The sequence below is a fragment of the Capsicum annuum genome, unplaced genomic scaffold (genome assembly GCF_002878395.1).
Source record: "Capsicum annuum cultivar UCD-10X-F1 unplaced genomic scaffold, UCD10Xv1.1 ctg83367, whole genome shotgun sequence".
NCBI lineage: Eukaryota > Viridiplantae > Streptophyta > Magnoliopsida > Solanales > Solanaceae > Capsicum > Capsicum annuum.
Window position 1 is genome coordinate 1,008,015 of NW_025894233.1, and position 17,633 is coordinate 1,025,647.

Sequence of the window (17,633 nt, forward strand, 5' to 3'; positions counted from 1 at the left end):
TTTTATTTTGTATTATGTTTTCTTTTTGTGTAATTAGGAGATTTTTAAGTATTTAGGGTAGTATTCATATTTTGATTGATTCTTGATACCTCTCCAAAATTTTGTGTTTTAGAATTGTGTGAATGTATATATGTGTGAACATTGTGGATCTTATTATGGTATTAGGATTATGGACATGATAATCATTTGCTAACAATTGCATGATACGGATAGGCAGTAGTTGGTAATATTGACTCTATTCTATGTGTGCGTGAGATACCACCTAGTTCTCTTTTGTGTGTTGAATTCAGAACTTGCTTGGTTTGTCTTGCCTAGATCGAAGAATAGTCGTTAGGAAAGGATCATAGACCATTTTTCATTTTAGTCCACTTTTAGCCATATGACCTTCCATGTGTAAATGATATCCCTTGATCCCCGTTTTGAGTCTTGTAGCCTATTTTTCTTGTTTCACCATTCACCTTCTCATTTATATTGCAATGAATCTATTTTGGCCCTGATCCTTCTTGGACATTGTGCACCTCAACTCAGGCAAAATTTCTAAGTTGAGGTTAGCTATCATAGGGGTGTGTAGTATAAACTGGGTATGAAGAAGGGTAAAATAAGAGAAAAAGTTAGTAGGGCTGGGTTTGGCAGAAAAAAAAGGGAAGAGAAAAATTATGAAAAAAAATAAAAGACCATGCCCAACTTAAATGTGCAATAAAAAATAAAAAAGGAGACCCCAAGGTTAGTGTAGTGTCAACGAGGCTTAGTCACTTGATATGTCCATGTGTACCATACTAGCCCCCAAGCCTACATTACAAGTCGAGAAAAGTCCTATAGTGATCCTAACTTGATTGTCTGAATGCTAAGGTAAAGAGAATAAGGGCAAGCCTATGGTATTTGACATGCATTGATTGGAACTTCTCTTCTGAGTGTGAGTTTATCTTGACTGTCCCTGCATTTACATGCATTATTTTATATGAGTGAGTAGGACATATTTATTTTGGGGGCACTTGAGTCATACTGCTAGTTATTTGCTTATTTCGGGTAGTGTAAAATGTATATATGAGGGGTTGTTTATTTCTAATGAAATTGTCATACCTTGATCCCATAGTGTCACATTGTTGTGCTTTATGTTCATGCACAGTTGGTTTTGAAAAGTGTAATACGAGAGGGGTGTTGTAATTTGAGTTTACAGTGTTTGACTGACTGCCTTGAATAGCTTAGATTGACACGACCCGGACCAGGGCTTAATCGTGTCGGGTATCTCAAGTACAACCAGGACCGGATACCAACCCCAATACCCAATCATTAACCACCCTACACCCATATCGGATGAATTTCAAATATATAAAAAGATAATACAATATAAGTTTAAAGACAACAAGTTAAGTCTCTAACCATTACCAACAACCAATCACAACCAAATATCCAACCGATACCAATCCCAATGCCAATACGAATACCAAGGCTAACACTAATACTAACACCGCCTATGCCCATAGTAGTCCAATAAAGCCTTTAACCCAAATTAAAGAACATCCAGTCGGGACATTCCCCCTACCATAGGTAAAACCAAAACCAAAGAAATAAAAATGGCATAAGGAAGTCCATAGCATGAAATGGGGTGTTTTGGAGTATGGAAGCTTACCACTTCAATCTAAATCAAAGTTGTCCCCGAATCTAAGTCACTAAGTAGACAGAATAGTAATATGGCCAGTTTTTGCATTGTGTGGGGATACAGCGCCCGAAGATGATTTGCAGAGTAAATTCTAGCAAGTAACTCAAGGATAAAGATAAAATAATGCTATCATTCAAAACCAAATCAAATAACTATATGTAATCACATGTCTACATATATATATCATTTCGGAGTATGGAACATGGTTTAGAATGCAATTAAAACCTTAACCTGGATTGTGTAGCCTTACTATCATAAATTCACCCACGGGCTATATAGGTCCACTGTTACCCCCTGAACGGTCCCCAGTGCGAGTAGCCGCACGAACTAGAGATATCATAGCAGGTCAGGGAGTCACATGTACCCTTCGCCCTCTATGATATATATATACAAGTATAAACTTAGGTGAGTCCTGTGTATTATGTAAGAATAATGTCACCAAGACCAACCCTCATGGCGGCAAACATGAGTTTTCAGTGTCCGTTAATTAGACTCACACCTTCACGGCTAGCTATCAAAACCCTCCATTATTTCCCCATTAAAACCTTTTACATTTAACCAAACCACCAATTTCAGGATTCAATTATTAGGCATTATAAAGTGGTATCGTCATACCAACTATATCTTGCATGCAATGTCACTAGCCAACACTTAGGGGATTCTCGTGTACCCCGCTACTCCATTATTAAAATCACTTGGGGATTCCTTCATACCCCATAAGGTTTTCATTAATTATTCACTTGGGGGATTACTGTGTACCCTATAAGTTTTTCAAAACCATCCTTAACCATGTAACCATTTATACCATGCATTAGTTTCAAGAAATAAGTCAAATCAAACACTTTGGGGATTCCATTGTACCCCTGATTCAAATTCCCATCTTTCTCATAACTACTGACCAGATTTACAATGCAAGGTTGGGATCATAACCACTTCCAAAGTCACCAATTTAGAGAAAGTTACCATTATCAAGTTCAACAACCGAACCCATACACCCTTATGTTAAAAACCATATTTAAAACAAGGAAAACAATAATTAAACCATGAGAAACAATATTCAACCATGAACATCCAAAACCCCAAACCTTTATTTCAAAACAAAAACAATATCATTAAATATATACCTTGAGTAAAATAACAATGAGGGAGGAGTAACATACCTTAGACACCAAGAAGTATGAAGAGAAATCACCCTTAAAAGCCCCTAATTGATTAGCTTGAATAGAGAATTTGATAGTGTTTTATTAGGAATGATGTGTTAATGAAGTCCCAAAGGATTTTTTAAGTTATTGTATCAAAGGGACTTAAAGTGGGAAATGTCCACAATGCCCCCAACTTAAAAGTTGTAAAAAGGTCGCATGAAGTTATGAGTCGACCCCTTGACTCATGACCACAACCTATGACTCGTACCCTTGAGTCCTCACCAAAACAGTGAGTTGGACACTCATACACTAGACACCATATGACTCTATGATCCCACTCGTGAATTGACTATACAACTCGTATGGTCTAGGCGTATCCAAGACAAAACCCAAGGGATCAGACATTGGACAACATACGACTCAACCCTGCCACTCATAACCTATCCTCATGGCTCTTAGTGAGCTACTCATACTCAGATCCAAGCTATTCCACTAAGTTACTAATTTGATTAAGGATCGTCCTATTGACTTGTCACCACTCCTAAAGACTTATACTACCAAGTTGTTACCAAGACCAACAATCCAAACACCACTAAATAGACACCTAACGACTAGGGTCACCAAACCCGTACCTACACCATACAACTTGAATGATGAGTCATTACTAGGACAGTGAGCTCAGAGCTCAAGAATTTTCCAAGAGCCAAAATATAAGTTGTTTCAATTCTTCTCCACTTCGATCATTCATCATTGACTGATGGGACCAGGAAGTGACTAGCACGATTAAACCTCCAAACATCTCTAGTTTTACCTTAAAGATAGAAAACAAATTACTAAGGAATTCATAATCCACCTTTAACAAAGACAGAAAACAAAGATGTTAAGAATAACACATACCTCCATCTTGAATGTCCGAATTGGGAAATAGGAATGGCTAGTTTCACTTTATGTCCTCTTAAGCTTCCTAAGGAACCTCTTTGACCTTGTGGTTCCTCTATAGAGCCTTCACTTAAGCTGCGTCCTTGGTCCGCAACCGATGAACCTGTCAATCCAAAATTTCAATTAGAGCCTCCTCATAAGACAGAGAATCCAAAATACCAATATCCTTAATAGGCAATTTGCGATATATCACCCTCACACTTCTTCAACATAGAAACAAAGAACACTGGGTGAATGAACTATAAACTAGAAGGAAACTCCAACTCATACACAACATTGCCAATAATGTCACCCAAAACTAACCTCCAAAGAAGAATATTGTGGCGATGCCAAATATAGTAATACAAATTAGGTTAGGGTTGAACCCAGAGGGAAAACATTAAATAGTATCTCAAACTTAACAAAATCCATGAGCAATGCGGAAAAGTAAATGGGGTGATTTGAAGGAACAGTATGTAATAACCAAACTTGAATGCTTGGCTTTGTAAAAAGTAGAAGATGAACGCTAAGACTGTGTTCCCCTGATTTCTCAACTCTATAAACTTCTTATGTTCAACTCACCTGTTCTCTTGCTATGCATACAAACTTGATAAGCTATGTATTATCAACCATCGTGTGAATATGTTGATAAATCTCACCCTTTACCTTGTGAGTTTCAGGGTGTTGCCTTATTTCTCCTTGTCTATAACCTCAGTTCAACTTTCACCTTATAGGTCTCAAGTAAATTAGATGAGATAACAGAATTATAAGATGGGCATGAATCCCAAATTACTATCTTAATCCTATTTTCCTAATCTCAAACTCCCTTGTAAGGACGTTCTCAAATACGGGAAATCCTCAAGCTTCTGTAGTAGCTTTAAGGTCAATTAATATGAACATGATTAAGATATATGCAACAACAATATAATAGATGAATCTCCTACTTTCTCTACATGATTAATCCACCAGGGTCCTATAACCCTAGTTCAGGAAATCAGTCGCTCATGTTCATGCAACAATCCATGATGATGAATAAAGAACACATGTAATTAATTGCAAAAGAATAAGAGGAAGAAAATTTAAAGTTTTCAATTGAATAAAAACCCAAAATCTCAAGAACCAAAATCTCAATGATCAAAGTATGTTAAAAGTAGTAAAGTAATATAAAAGTGTGCAACCTAATAAAGGAATAAAACTAAGGTATTTATAGTATCACAAAAATAAATGAGAAATCCAAATTAAAACATAATAGGAAAAGTTTCTCGGCACAAGGTATGACTTGTGTAGTCTACTTATAAGGTATTATTTTGAGTGGTACAGTTCTAGTCGTATGTACTCCAGTAGCTGATCTCCTGAGCTTTAAGTTTTTATTATCCTTATGACTTATCCCCATGAGTCGTACCCTAAACTTATGACTCGTGGTCTTAACTCATCACCACCTGGGCCTTGTAATTCACATCTCTTATACACTGGTTGGCTTACGAATGGTTACTATAAGTTGTATTTAGACTTTTTGACTTATCTCTTTCTCTAACTTCACCTCTGAATGACTCTTGAGTTTTTGTTTTCTTTACGATTGCTCATCACGACTCGTTGTGACTCCTTATGAGTCGTGAACATTCTTTACTTGGCTTTTTTATTTTATCTTTTACTTCTTTGTTCACGAGTCGTATAATGATTTGATGATTTGAAGGCTGACTTGTAAGATGGGCATACTTTATAATTTCATAGCTTTTTCTTTCAATTTTTATTCCAAGGTGCTTTGTATCTATTTTCCTGTAATCAAGCAATAAATACCTCATATCTACCAAAATAACCTAAGTCCGAGCATAAATTACTTATTTTTAGGCATCAAATGTGTCTTATTTCCATGGCACATCAACACTCTCAACTTAGAAATTTTATGTGTCCTCGGGCAAATTAAAAGTCAAAAATACTTACAACAGTGCTTAAACAGGATGATCCTAAGGTACCCATGGCAGTGACTTTTTATTTCAGTTATTAATATTTCATTCCTCCTCCTAGTTTTAACTTTTCAAGAATCCAGTTGTGTATCTCAGTTTGATACATGGAGTGACAAAAAGGAATCCTATAGTGGCATTATATTTGTAATAGACAACTAGGCATAAACACAAATCACACTCACCGAACAGTATATCAACTAAACAACAAAACCCTTGTACGCTCACAATCAAAGAAGTACCATTCACTCAGTTTGGAGCCATAATATTTATTCAGGGATATTTCAAAAGACTCTCTTGCTCACAAATAACTATCATCCGGTATGTACAGAATACCATAGGCTTGCCCATATACTCTTTTCCTGGGTTTTCGAACAATCAGGATAGGATCACTATAGGACTTTATTCAGCTTGTAACATAGGTTTGGGGCTGGTATGGTATCTTTTTGGGATAGTTCAATGACTAAGCCTTCTTTATACTATGCTTTAATTATGGTCCACTTATTTTCAAATTTTTCTTTCTTTTATTTCTGCCCTTATTTCTCCCTTTTTATTTTAAAGCACATTCAGATTGGGATAGGAGCGATTTTGTTTTTTCATTTTTTTTTCTTGCATTTTTCTTTTTTTATTATCTTCTTATTTTCCCCGCACCTGTCCTTCTTCATTTTTCTTTCTACATTTCTTTTTTCATACTTATTCCTCCCTATTCACCTCTATAATAGCCACCCTCAACTTAGACGATTTGTCTGAGTTGAGGTGCACAGTATACAAGGAGGACCAGGGCCAAAATAGGTTCATTATAGTTGAAATGAGGAGGTGAAATCAGTGTAAACAATAAAAATGGGTAAATTAGGCTCAACTTTTTTTATCAAAGGATTCATATATTATTTGGTATGGCAATTTAGGCTTGAGTTGACTCAAAAAAAATGGCCTATTATCATCTCCTAATTGACTATCCTAAACCCTAGTAAGAGAAACTGGGAATGTTCTGAATTCCGATACACCACGAATTAGGTAACACTTCACATACACCTCATACAGGGTTATATTGTTAGTTACTATTTATCCAGTTATGCAATTGTTTTCCATAGTTGTTCTATCCCTAATTCTAATGCCATTATCAGATTCATGGTTATCCCTTACATATACATACATCACACACTCAACAAAATTTTAGGACAGGTATCCATTTTTTAACATAATTATTTAAGATCAAAAACAGTTCAACATAATCATTCAAAACCATGTCTACCGCACAAGTACAAGTTTTCTTTCTATTTTCAGCATCACATAACACATAAAATAATTAAAAAAATAATAACAAAATATGTTAGTTCACAAGCTTCTCGAATTGTGGACTACGGGCTTTGAAACACGACAAGTGCAACCCATGGCGACTTTGGTATACCCCCACTCCCAACTAAAACCTATACTATCACTAGTGCATCTAACAATGTAATGCAGGGATTAGGGACATACCTGGATGCTCAAGGTGCTGGCTTATGCTACATCATCATGTGGGCTATTAGATCAGGTACCACCATCCTCAACTATAATCCTATCAGCTGTTGGGACTATCTCAATAGTAGTTGCATTGGTTGTGGCACTCAATGGTACATCAGTTATTGGGGCTACATCACTACCCCTTCGGCATCTTTACTTATCGATTTTGAAATACCGATACCAACTATAATCTCTTAAACCCTTATCTACCGGTACTTCTCACTCTGAATATTATCTTTCTTTGTATTTTTAAGATTTTTTTTTAATACTTTAGCTATTTCTATGCTTTTTTTCTTACCTTCTTCTCTGATGGGGACCTTCTAGATGTTTTCAACCTCAAGATCGGCCACTATTATAATAGGTGCTGGGATAAATGACTTGTCATATATTTCCTGTATTATCTTTCTTAGCTCAACCATTTCATCTTTTACTTCTACAATACTAGGGTTTGGGACACTTGTAAGTTGTTATGTAAGTCTCTTTTGAAAACCATCCAATCTTATCTAGAGTATCCTCTTCTGTTTCTCTAATTTTTCCTTAACCTAGGGTTGCACACCCTACTCCATACTAGAATTTCGCCTCCAGCATAGTCAATCTCTTAATCATATTGCTCTATATGTCCTATGAGATAACCATCAGACCAGTCGTTATCAATTTAGATAAAGTTGGGAGAGGTGGTGTAGACTATATAGGAGGAGGGGCACTGGATATACCTACTGCATTATATGTTTGTGGCTTAGTCTACACACCTTTACCTATGGTGTCACCTATCTTATTCAGCCCTGTAGCCTAAGAATTTCCACCCTGGCTTCTAAATATTTCAGCTAATATTGTAGCTCCTTACCTTGCTTGCTTGACCATAGGGTTCACTGCATCTCTAATCAACCCCAAATTTGTCGTACTTTTTGGCTCAGTGAATTGATCAATGTCAGGTAGTTCTGTCCCTCTTGTAGCTAAGTAAATTTGTATTAATAAATAAAGGAATGTCAAAATTACCTTGTCTGTTCCCATAGCTCTATCACTTATCTCCCTTAGAATGAATTATCCGATGTCGAACTCGTATCCGACCATAAGTCATGCTACCAATGCTGCATGGACAGGACTGAACACATTATCCTTAGTAGTAGGACATATTCTATGTCGATCCAACATTCACCAGGCCTTGGCTTCAAAGTTTAGGTCTGCTTCTCAATCTTCTACAAAGTCACACTTGGGCCACCTATCACCTAACTTGATTCTTTCCTAAGTGTAGTGATAGTGCTTGCTATCTAACTAAAATGCATCATTTTTCCATCCAACCCCATCTATTTCTTTGTAACCTTTTGCATTTCATCCATGGGGTAATCAATTTCTTCTGTGTTTACTGAAAGATGGAATTAAGGACCATGCAGAAATCTAGAAATAGTTCTTGGAGAGATGTTTACCCAAACTCCATAGATAGTCAAAACTACAACTAGATCACCAACCCTCCACAATTTTCCCCGGGGTTATTATCTCTTTATCTCGCTATTGTATGCAGTATAAAATTGCTGCACTAGTGCAAGACTGAACCTTCCTGGTGTAATAGTCATCCACTAGAACCTGTATTGTTGAAATTTGGCCTCAAATCCAGGCAGTGTAGACATGGTTGTAGTAATCAGTCTTGGTTCCAGGTATATCCCTCTTCTTAGGTTTCCTATAGCTCAGTTCACCTCCAACCCAAAATTATATGCTTTTTGCATTCTAGGGTATCCTCACCGTTCAATAGTAGGCACTGATAACGCTCACCTATACCATCAAAATTGGTAGAGAACTATCGTTGTCAATTGCTCAACTTGTGTTGAGCTTGAATCCACGAGGAGCAAAATTAGATTTCTAATCCTCTGGGTGTTAAATACTACTAATAAGTTACCCGCAATGTGAATAAAATAAAATTCATAAATAAAAGTGGGGGGTTTCATTTCTTGGAAAGTGTTTGTCATTGCTAACTCAAATCAACAAATTAAACAACAATAGTGATTTAAATTCGATATGAGAGAAATCTTGGAATTATGTCTAACTAAAGGAAAATTATTCATGGGTGCATGAAGATTTAGTGTACATTATAGTTATCGATAATGTTGTAGGCTAGGTTGAAGGTCCTTGAGGATAGTATGTCAACATAACCTCAAGGATATTACTCGTTGACTCTTTTGAGTACCTAATAAGTATGTCAATTACAACCACTTATTACCTCAAATGGGCTTCTCTATTTCTAGGAAGATTCCCAAGATATAGTCAACTTCTTAATCACCCTTATGTCTAAGATAGTGAGAATTAGCAAACTACATCCACCAATTGTCCACTATTGATTTGTTACTTATATCTCTCTTTTAAGGATGATATGGGCTCCAAAAGTTCATCCAAACCCTCTTTTAAGGATGGTGTGAGCTTTCTATAATTTGTGGTTTTAACCCATAAACCGATTTTAGGTATTTGGGGATTTCACCCATAAATCCCAACTAATTAAACCAATAAATATTGAAACCCATCATCTACAAACTAACATATACACAAATAAATAACAACCCACACATAATTTCACCTTATTTCAACATAATCCTAAGACAATGAAATTTTATCTACTCATGAAGAAAAGAGAAAGAAATATACCATAGAGATTATTCAAAGCATCCATTCTTCAATTCACTAAATTCAAAGTCTCCCAATCAAAATTACAATTATTGCCCAAATTAGGTTTAGAACTTCAAATTCAAAATGTTCCAAGAATGTATAATGCCTAAATAAGGAAGGGTTTGAGCCACTTAAGGGAATTGGGGACGATTGTGTAAAATTACAAAATAGCCCCTAGACATAATCTTCCATTGCTGCGATCGCTGACACTTGCCCATGTTGGCGGCTATCGCAACTGGGGTCAAAACCTCATAATTATGGTACTTTTACCTGGCTTGACTGGCCATAGTCGCGGCCCTCATACCACGATCATGGTAACTGAGGCTGATTTATTACTTTAGGTCATCCAGCTATACTTCTATCTCTTTATCCTTTTCAGCTTAAATCCATATCTTTCCATCTCATAACCTGTATGCATGCAAAATATAGAAATTAGTGCATTTAATAACAAGTTTGTCTCATTAATACGTTCAAATCATGGTACTTCGCTTGAATTATAAGTCTAAATAAGTGGTAAATTCACCACTCATTATGCACCGGAGTAGGTTTAATGGCTAGCTGAATTTAGGGTGGTGGTGGTGCTTGCTAAACATCGATTGGGGTAACATCCTCCTCCCTCTCACTTTTATTCTCTGAGTCTACTTCATATGATCTCGACACTTCTACCCTTGCATCATCCTCAAATTCTATATTTTTATCTTCTTCGTCATCCTTAGAAGATGATGTAGAGTACAGTGGGGAAGTACCTGGCTGCTTTATTCTACTTTTCTTTTTAGGTGCGGTGACCACCTTTGTAGGTGTTTTCTTGCCCCTAGGTAGTTTATCTTTGGGATGATCTTTCTTTTTCATTAGCTATTCCATAAGGTCACCACTCGACTCACTTCTTCCCTCGTTTATTAGATGGTAATCAAACTTGGGAGATGACTTTTTCTTAGTGTTCTTCTTTGATGAGTCACCTTTTGGAGCCATAATACCTATGTGCATACATTAGTAATTGCTAAGGAAAGGAAATAAAAACAAGGCAATTTGGTGTTAGTGTGCATGTTTTATTTATATGACGACTGGGGGATATGAGTCATATACACTGGTTAGACCCGTATGACTGAGTCGTAAGATAGACAAAAGGAAAATCAATGTTTAATGGTTAGGTTATGAGTCCTTCTATCGAGTCTTAAGGTTATCTTATGACTCATATAGTTAAGTCGTATCTGTACCAGAACCTGTACCCTTCTAAGCCTTTATGTTGTCAGTAGCTATGAGTCTCGTAACGACTCGTTACGTGTAGGTACGATTTGTCAGGAGCCCCGTATCCACTGCAACATAAGGGTTTATCTTTGAGTTTGTTCCAATATACAATCCCCAAACTACCCTTCAATACACTGCATTATCACCCCACATCCATCCAAATACACACAAGAGAAATACTGAATTCTAGTTCACTCCCATTTTATACATTTCTAAGTTAAATTTCAAGCAATTGGGTTCAAGTATACGCATACACACATGTTTAGCTTTAAGAAAATCTAAAACCTCACACCATTTTTGTATTTAATCCTGATTCAAAAAGCTTTTAAGTTCAAAAACTTACTTGGGTTGTTGAGGTTTTAGGTTTCTTGATTTCAACACTTTTCTCCCCAATGCTTGAGAAATTCTTAAATCGAGGGAGGATTGTGTGTTCTTTAACTGATCGGTGTATGATTTGGAGTGGTTTTGTGATTTTAAAGCTCATAAATTGGCAATAATAGAGGAAGTTTGCCGATTGTGATATCGGGTACCCGAATTAGGTGCCCCTATTTTGTTTAAAATGTAAGTCTGGACTGGGTTGACCCACGACCCTTGACCTAGTAAGAATGGTTACGATTCATACGCACGACTCGTAACCAATCCTTACGGGTCTTTTAATCCCTCCATAAGGATTGGAACTCTTACCTGGTTCTAGAGTCAGTACGACTTAAGGTGATGAATCGTAACTAGAGGTTACGACTCATTCTGAGAGTCTTAAGGACTCTAGAAACTTCTTACCTGGATATGTTTCAACTCCCAGGTCTTTACGACTTCTCATAAGTCACCACATTATGGTACGACTCATAAAGAGTTTGTATGACCTGAATTTTGGAATTTCTAGCTCTTTTCTACTATCTTTAACCTTGCACAATGAACACACATATTACCCTATCAATTATTAAGTACAAAATATGTGTTGCCTCCTATGCACCGCCTGATTTAATGTCGTGGTACGATGAAGCTAAGTTGGATACTAAGACTTCACCAACTAGCCTCACAGGTTGCCTCCCATGTAGTGCTTGAAAACATCGCGGCACGATGCAATTTCCTTGGTTACTCAGACTTCACTAAGTTTGATCTCAAAAATCATCTTGAGTTCCTCAGTGTTACCCATGTAGTGGTTTACCCTTTGCCCATTCACTTTGAATAGGGCTTCTCTATAACGCTTCAATTTCAAAGCACCATATAGAAATACTCTTGTTATAGTAAATGGACCATAACACCTAGACTTCAACTTACCTAGAAACAAGCGAAGCTTTGAGTTATCGAGCAATACCTGGTCACCCTTCTCAAATATCCCTTTCTTAATTTTGTGATCATGATGCAACTTTATCTTCTCTTTGTAAAGTGCAGAACTTTCATAAGCCTGGAGTCGAAATTTATCCAACTCATTTATATTGTTCATCCTTGACTTTGTTGTATAATGCCACTCAAAATTCAGCTTCTTCAATGCCCATAGTGTTTGTGCTCAAGTTCAACAGGCAAGTACATGATTTACCATACACTAAATAATAAGGAAAAGCATCTATGGGAGTCTTAAAAGTTGTGTGGTAAGCCCATAATGCATCGTCTAGCTTTCTTGACCAATCAATCCTATTGGCACTAACTGTCTTGGCCAAAATTGACTTGATTTCTTGGTTGGACACTTCAACCTGTCCACTAATCTTTGGATGATAAGGTGTTTCCACCTTGTGCTTCACTCCATACTACTCAAGTAGACTCTTAAATAGTCGATTATAGAAATGCAACCCTCCATCACTAATGATTGCATGTGGCATGCCAAACCAAGAAAAGATATATTTCTATAAGAAGGCAGTAGCACTTCTTCATTCATTATTGGGGAGCGCAACCTCTTCCACCCATTTAGAGACATAATCCACCGCCACAGGAATATTTGGTATCTCACAGAAGGTCCCATGAAATCCGCACCTCATACATCAAATAATTCCAATTATAAAATAGGAGTCCTAGGAAGTTCATGGTGTCTAGAGATGTTACCTTGGCGTTGACATTGGTCACAAGCTGAAGCAAAATCATAAGCGTCCTTGTAAATTGTAGGCCAGTAGTACCCACATTGCAAGATCTTATGGGTTGTGGGTTCTTCCATAGTGACACCCAACTGGTTAAGCATGACAAGCCTTAAGGATGCTTATCATCTCCATTTTAGGGATACATCTACGAATAACCTCACCCACACAGATTAGGAATAAATAAGGTTCATCCCAGAAAAATTTCCTTACCTCTTGAATAAATTTCTTTCTCTACTAGAAGGAAATATCTTTTAGGACTAGATCACTTGCTAAGTAATTTGCATAGTCAGCAAACCATAGAAGTAGCTCTTGAGTAGCAGCCAATATTTGCTCGTCAGGAAAACTATCATCAATCTCGAGTCCATCTTTAACTTTCTGCATAACTTCTTCATAAAGTCTAGACAAATGATTTGCAACTTGATTCTCAATGCCTTTTCTGTCCTTGACCTCGAAATCAAACTCTTGCAGCTAGAGAACCCACCTAATCAGTTTAGGCTTTGCATATTTTTTTCCATTAAGTACCTCAATACTGCATGATCAGTGTGTACAACTACCTTTGTCCTAATCAAATAAGATGAAAATTTCTCAAAGGCAAAAACCACTACTAATAATTCTTGCTAGCATAGTAGATGGGATGACAGATCTTTTCTTTCCATTGGCCTAGTACAACACCTAAGGCCACTCCACTTGCTTTACACATAATCTCAAATGGCAAGGACCAATTAGGGGACACAAGATAGGAGCCATCATCAACTTCTCTTTTAGACATTCAAAGGCCTTCAAGCATGCTTAATTGAAATCTAACTTCACCTCTTTCTTAAGAAGCCTACAGAGAGAATTGGCTATGTTTGAGAAATCTTTGATGAATAGCCTGTAGAAACCTGTATGTCCTAAAAAGCTCTGAATACCCTTTACAAAAATTGGTGGAGGTAATTTCTCGATCACTTTAATCTTAGATCTATCTACCTCTATACCCTTGTTCAAAATCTTGTGACCAAGAACAATGCCTTTATTAACCATGAAATGGCACTTTTATTAATTAAGTACTAAGTTGCATTTCTCACTTCCACGAAAAGCGTTTGCCAAGTGAACCAGGAAGTCATTAAAATAATCACTAACTACTAAAAATTAATGCATAAACACTTTGATGGTGTCTTCTACCATGTTAGGTAAGTTAGATATCATCATCTCTAAAATATGGCAGGTGCATTACATAAACCGAATAGCATATGCCTGAATGTAAAAGTCCCATAAGGACAAGTGAAGGTTGTTTTATCTTAGTCTTCGAGCATAATAGTAATTTGGTTATAGCCCGAATACCCATCCGAAAAATGATACCACCCTTTTCTCGCAAGTCTGTCAAGCACCTGGTCCATAAAGGGCATAGGAAAGTAGTCCTTCTGGGTCCATATATTTAGTTTTCAGTAATCCATGCACACTCTCCATCCTGTGACTGACCTCATTGGCATTAGCCCATTTTTCTCACTAGGCACAACAGTAATACCACCTTTCTTTGGAACATATTATACCAAACTAACCCACTTTCTATCAGCAATGGGATACACTACACCAACATCTAGCTACTTGATTATCTCCTTCTTCACCACCTCCTGTATAGGAGGATTAAGCTGACATTAATGTTCTATACTTGAAATATAATCTAGTTTAATTTGGATCATGTGAGTACAAAGACCAGGCGAGATACCCACAATATATGCAATGGGCCAACCTATAGCCCTCTTAAATCTCTGCAGTACTGATAATAAAGTTTCCACTTCTATCTACATCAAGTCAGCTGCAATAATTATCAGTAAAGCATTGTTGTCCCCTAAAATTCCATATCGCAAATGAGGAGGGAAGGCCTTTAACTCTAAGATGGGTGGCTCATTAATAGACGAGTGAGCTGGTGAAGTGGTTTTACACCCAAATCAAGCTTCCTTGGTGCAAAAGTATATGAACCTTTCCCATAAAATATGTATACCATATCATCATAGTCTTCAATACCATCATTGTCAAAGTTCATAATCATTGCCTCTAAGGCTTCAACACCCAATCTTTCTTCAATAGGAACAACCTCAGAAGTATCATCCTAATTAATTAACTCATCAAGAACATGGAATGAGATCATCTCCTACTCAAAAACATCAATCACAAACACGACCCTCAACTAATCCAGTTGTCACATGGACTGGCATACATTGAATACCACTTTCTCATCATTGATTCTAAACATCAGATGTCCTAACTCCATATTAATCAAATTTCTTCTTATAGCTAAGAATGGTCTACCTAAGATAATCAAAACTTGAAAGTCTACTTCAAAATCTATTATCATAAAATCAGTAGGAAAGATGAAAGAATTCACCTTCACCAATACATCACTTAGAATACCAACTAGCTTTTTCACAGTCTAATTTTTCATCACTAGTCTTATAGATGTGGGTTTGGATAACCCCCACCCAATTTCTTAAACACCACTAGTGGCATAATATTGATGCTAGAACCCAGATCACATAGTGCCTGAGCAAAGTTAGAAGTTCCAAAGGTGCAAGGATTGGTGAACGCACCAGTATCCTCCTTCTTCTCTACCAACGATTTAGTAGCAATAGCACTGCAGTGATGAGCATTTTCAACTGGATCATAACTGACTATCTTCTTCTTGGTGGCTAAATTCTTCATGAACTTTGCATAGCCAGGCATTTATTCTAATGCCACTAGAAGTAGAATATTAAAAGACAGTTCCTTTAACATAGATAAAAACTTCTGATACTTACCCTCATCTTGCTTCTTTTTAGATCTCTGAGGAAAAGGTGGGTGAAGTCTTGGGATATTCTTCAAAATTGGCTCCTCTACCTTATCTTTTCCTTTTTTTTCTTGCTATAATTATCAACATTATAATGGTCATTTTTTTTGTTGGATCGATCAAGATAGGTGTAGCTGATCCATGGTGGTTTTACCACTCTGAGTGGTAATGGAATGGCAATGAATTTTATATTTTGGGTTCTGTACCGTATTACTAGGAAGTATGTTAGGCTACCTTTTATTCAATATGGCCAACATCTGGCCATACTGATACTCTAGTTGTTTGATTGCGGTAGTATGTGACTCAACTTCCTGATTCAGTCCTTACAGGTATGCCTTAATCATCTTAAGATAGCTCTCTTGACTTTCTTGTACTTTGACTAGTTTTGACAATATTGGCTTTATTATAAACTCAGTATCCCTACTACCTGGTGGTATGTATTTGTCACTCTTCTCTTTGTAGTCATATTTGCATATCCAACCACCATCTCAATCTCTGCTTCTATCTCGATATCCATCATTGTAATAGTTTCGACCTTGATTCCCTTTCCCTTGGGCTCAAAAATCTTCTAACTGATGATCAAGATACTCTGCTTCCTCTTCAGACTCAAGCTCGTAAGTTCTAGAAGTAGAACTCAGCGCTCCTACTATATTCAATCTCTCAGCACTCATTATTGTAAATTATTTTGTAAGAAGCCTCGAAACTAGGCAACCTCTTATGTTACCAAATCATGACCAACTTTATAATCATTAGTTGATTTAATAGTATAAGCACCTACACCTCTTAACCATATCTGGTGTGCCAACCTCGATTAGTCACAAAAATATCATCTAGCATTTGAAGATGCATAAATTCACCTCCCATAATAGTAGTTGCCATCGCTCTCGAACTAACATTTAGGGATCTATAAAATATTCCCAACAAATTAGACCTTGTAATCCTATTATTAGGCACCATGATCAACTTCTTTTTTAACCTAAACCACGCCTTATACATAGATTCTGCAGGTAGCTATCTAAAATTGTAAATATCATCCTTCAACTGTAGCATCCTTGCAGGAAGAAAGAATCTATACAGAAACTGCCTATGCAACTCATGCCAAGTAGTGATTGAACCTCTTGGAAGTTCCCCTAACCATAGTGATGCTTCTCCAGTCAGTGAAAATTGAAACAGCCTCGACTTCAGAGCTTCTTCGTATACCCCCTAAATAGTATACGACATACAGATTCTAGTAAAATTAGCAAAATACATGTTCACCTCATCTGTTGCTAATCCCAAAAACACATCTTTCATGTTTAGCAATTGGATCATTGCACTAGTAATATCAAATTAAACATTGGGGAGTAGAGCAGGAGGAATGATGGCTCCTGTCTTATGAGGTTAAACATATCTCATCTCCTCGTCTTCATCATATAGCTAAAAATGTTAATATGTAGGAATCATTAGAGCTCTGCCTCTTTGGACTCTATCTCGATGCTCGACCACTTGTCTTAGTCTAGTTATTTCTGCCTACTGAGCTAGCCTTCCTCTTCAGCTAATTGGGACTCTTCGACTAATCTAGCCTCTTCAGTTACCGCTGCTAATAAGTGGTCTTTCTGTTTACAACATTCTATGGATTAATAGGTGGGGGAGAAGGTACAATCTGAGGGTCTTGAACCCCAATAGGAACACCATCACAAA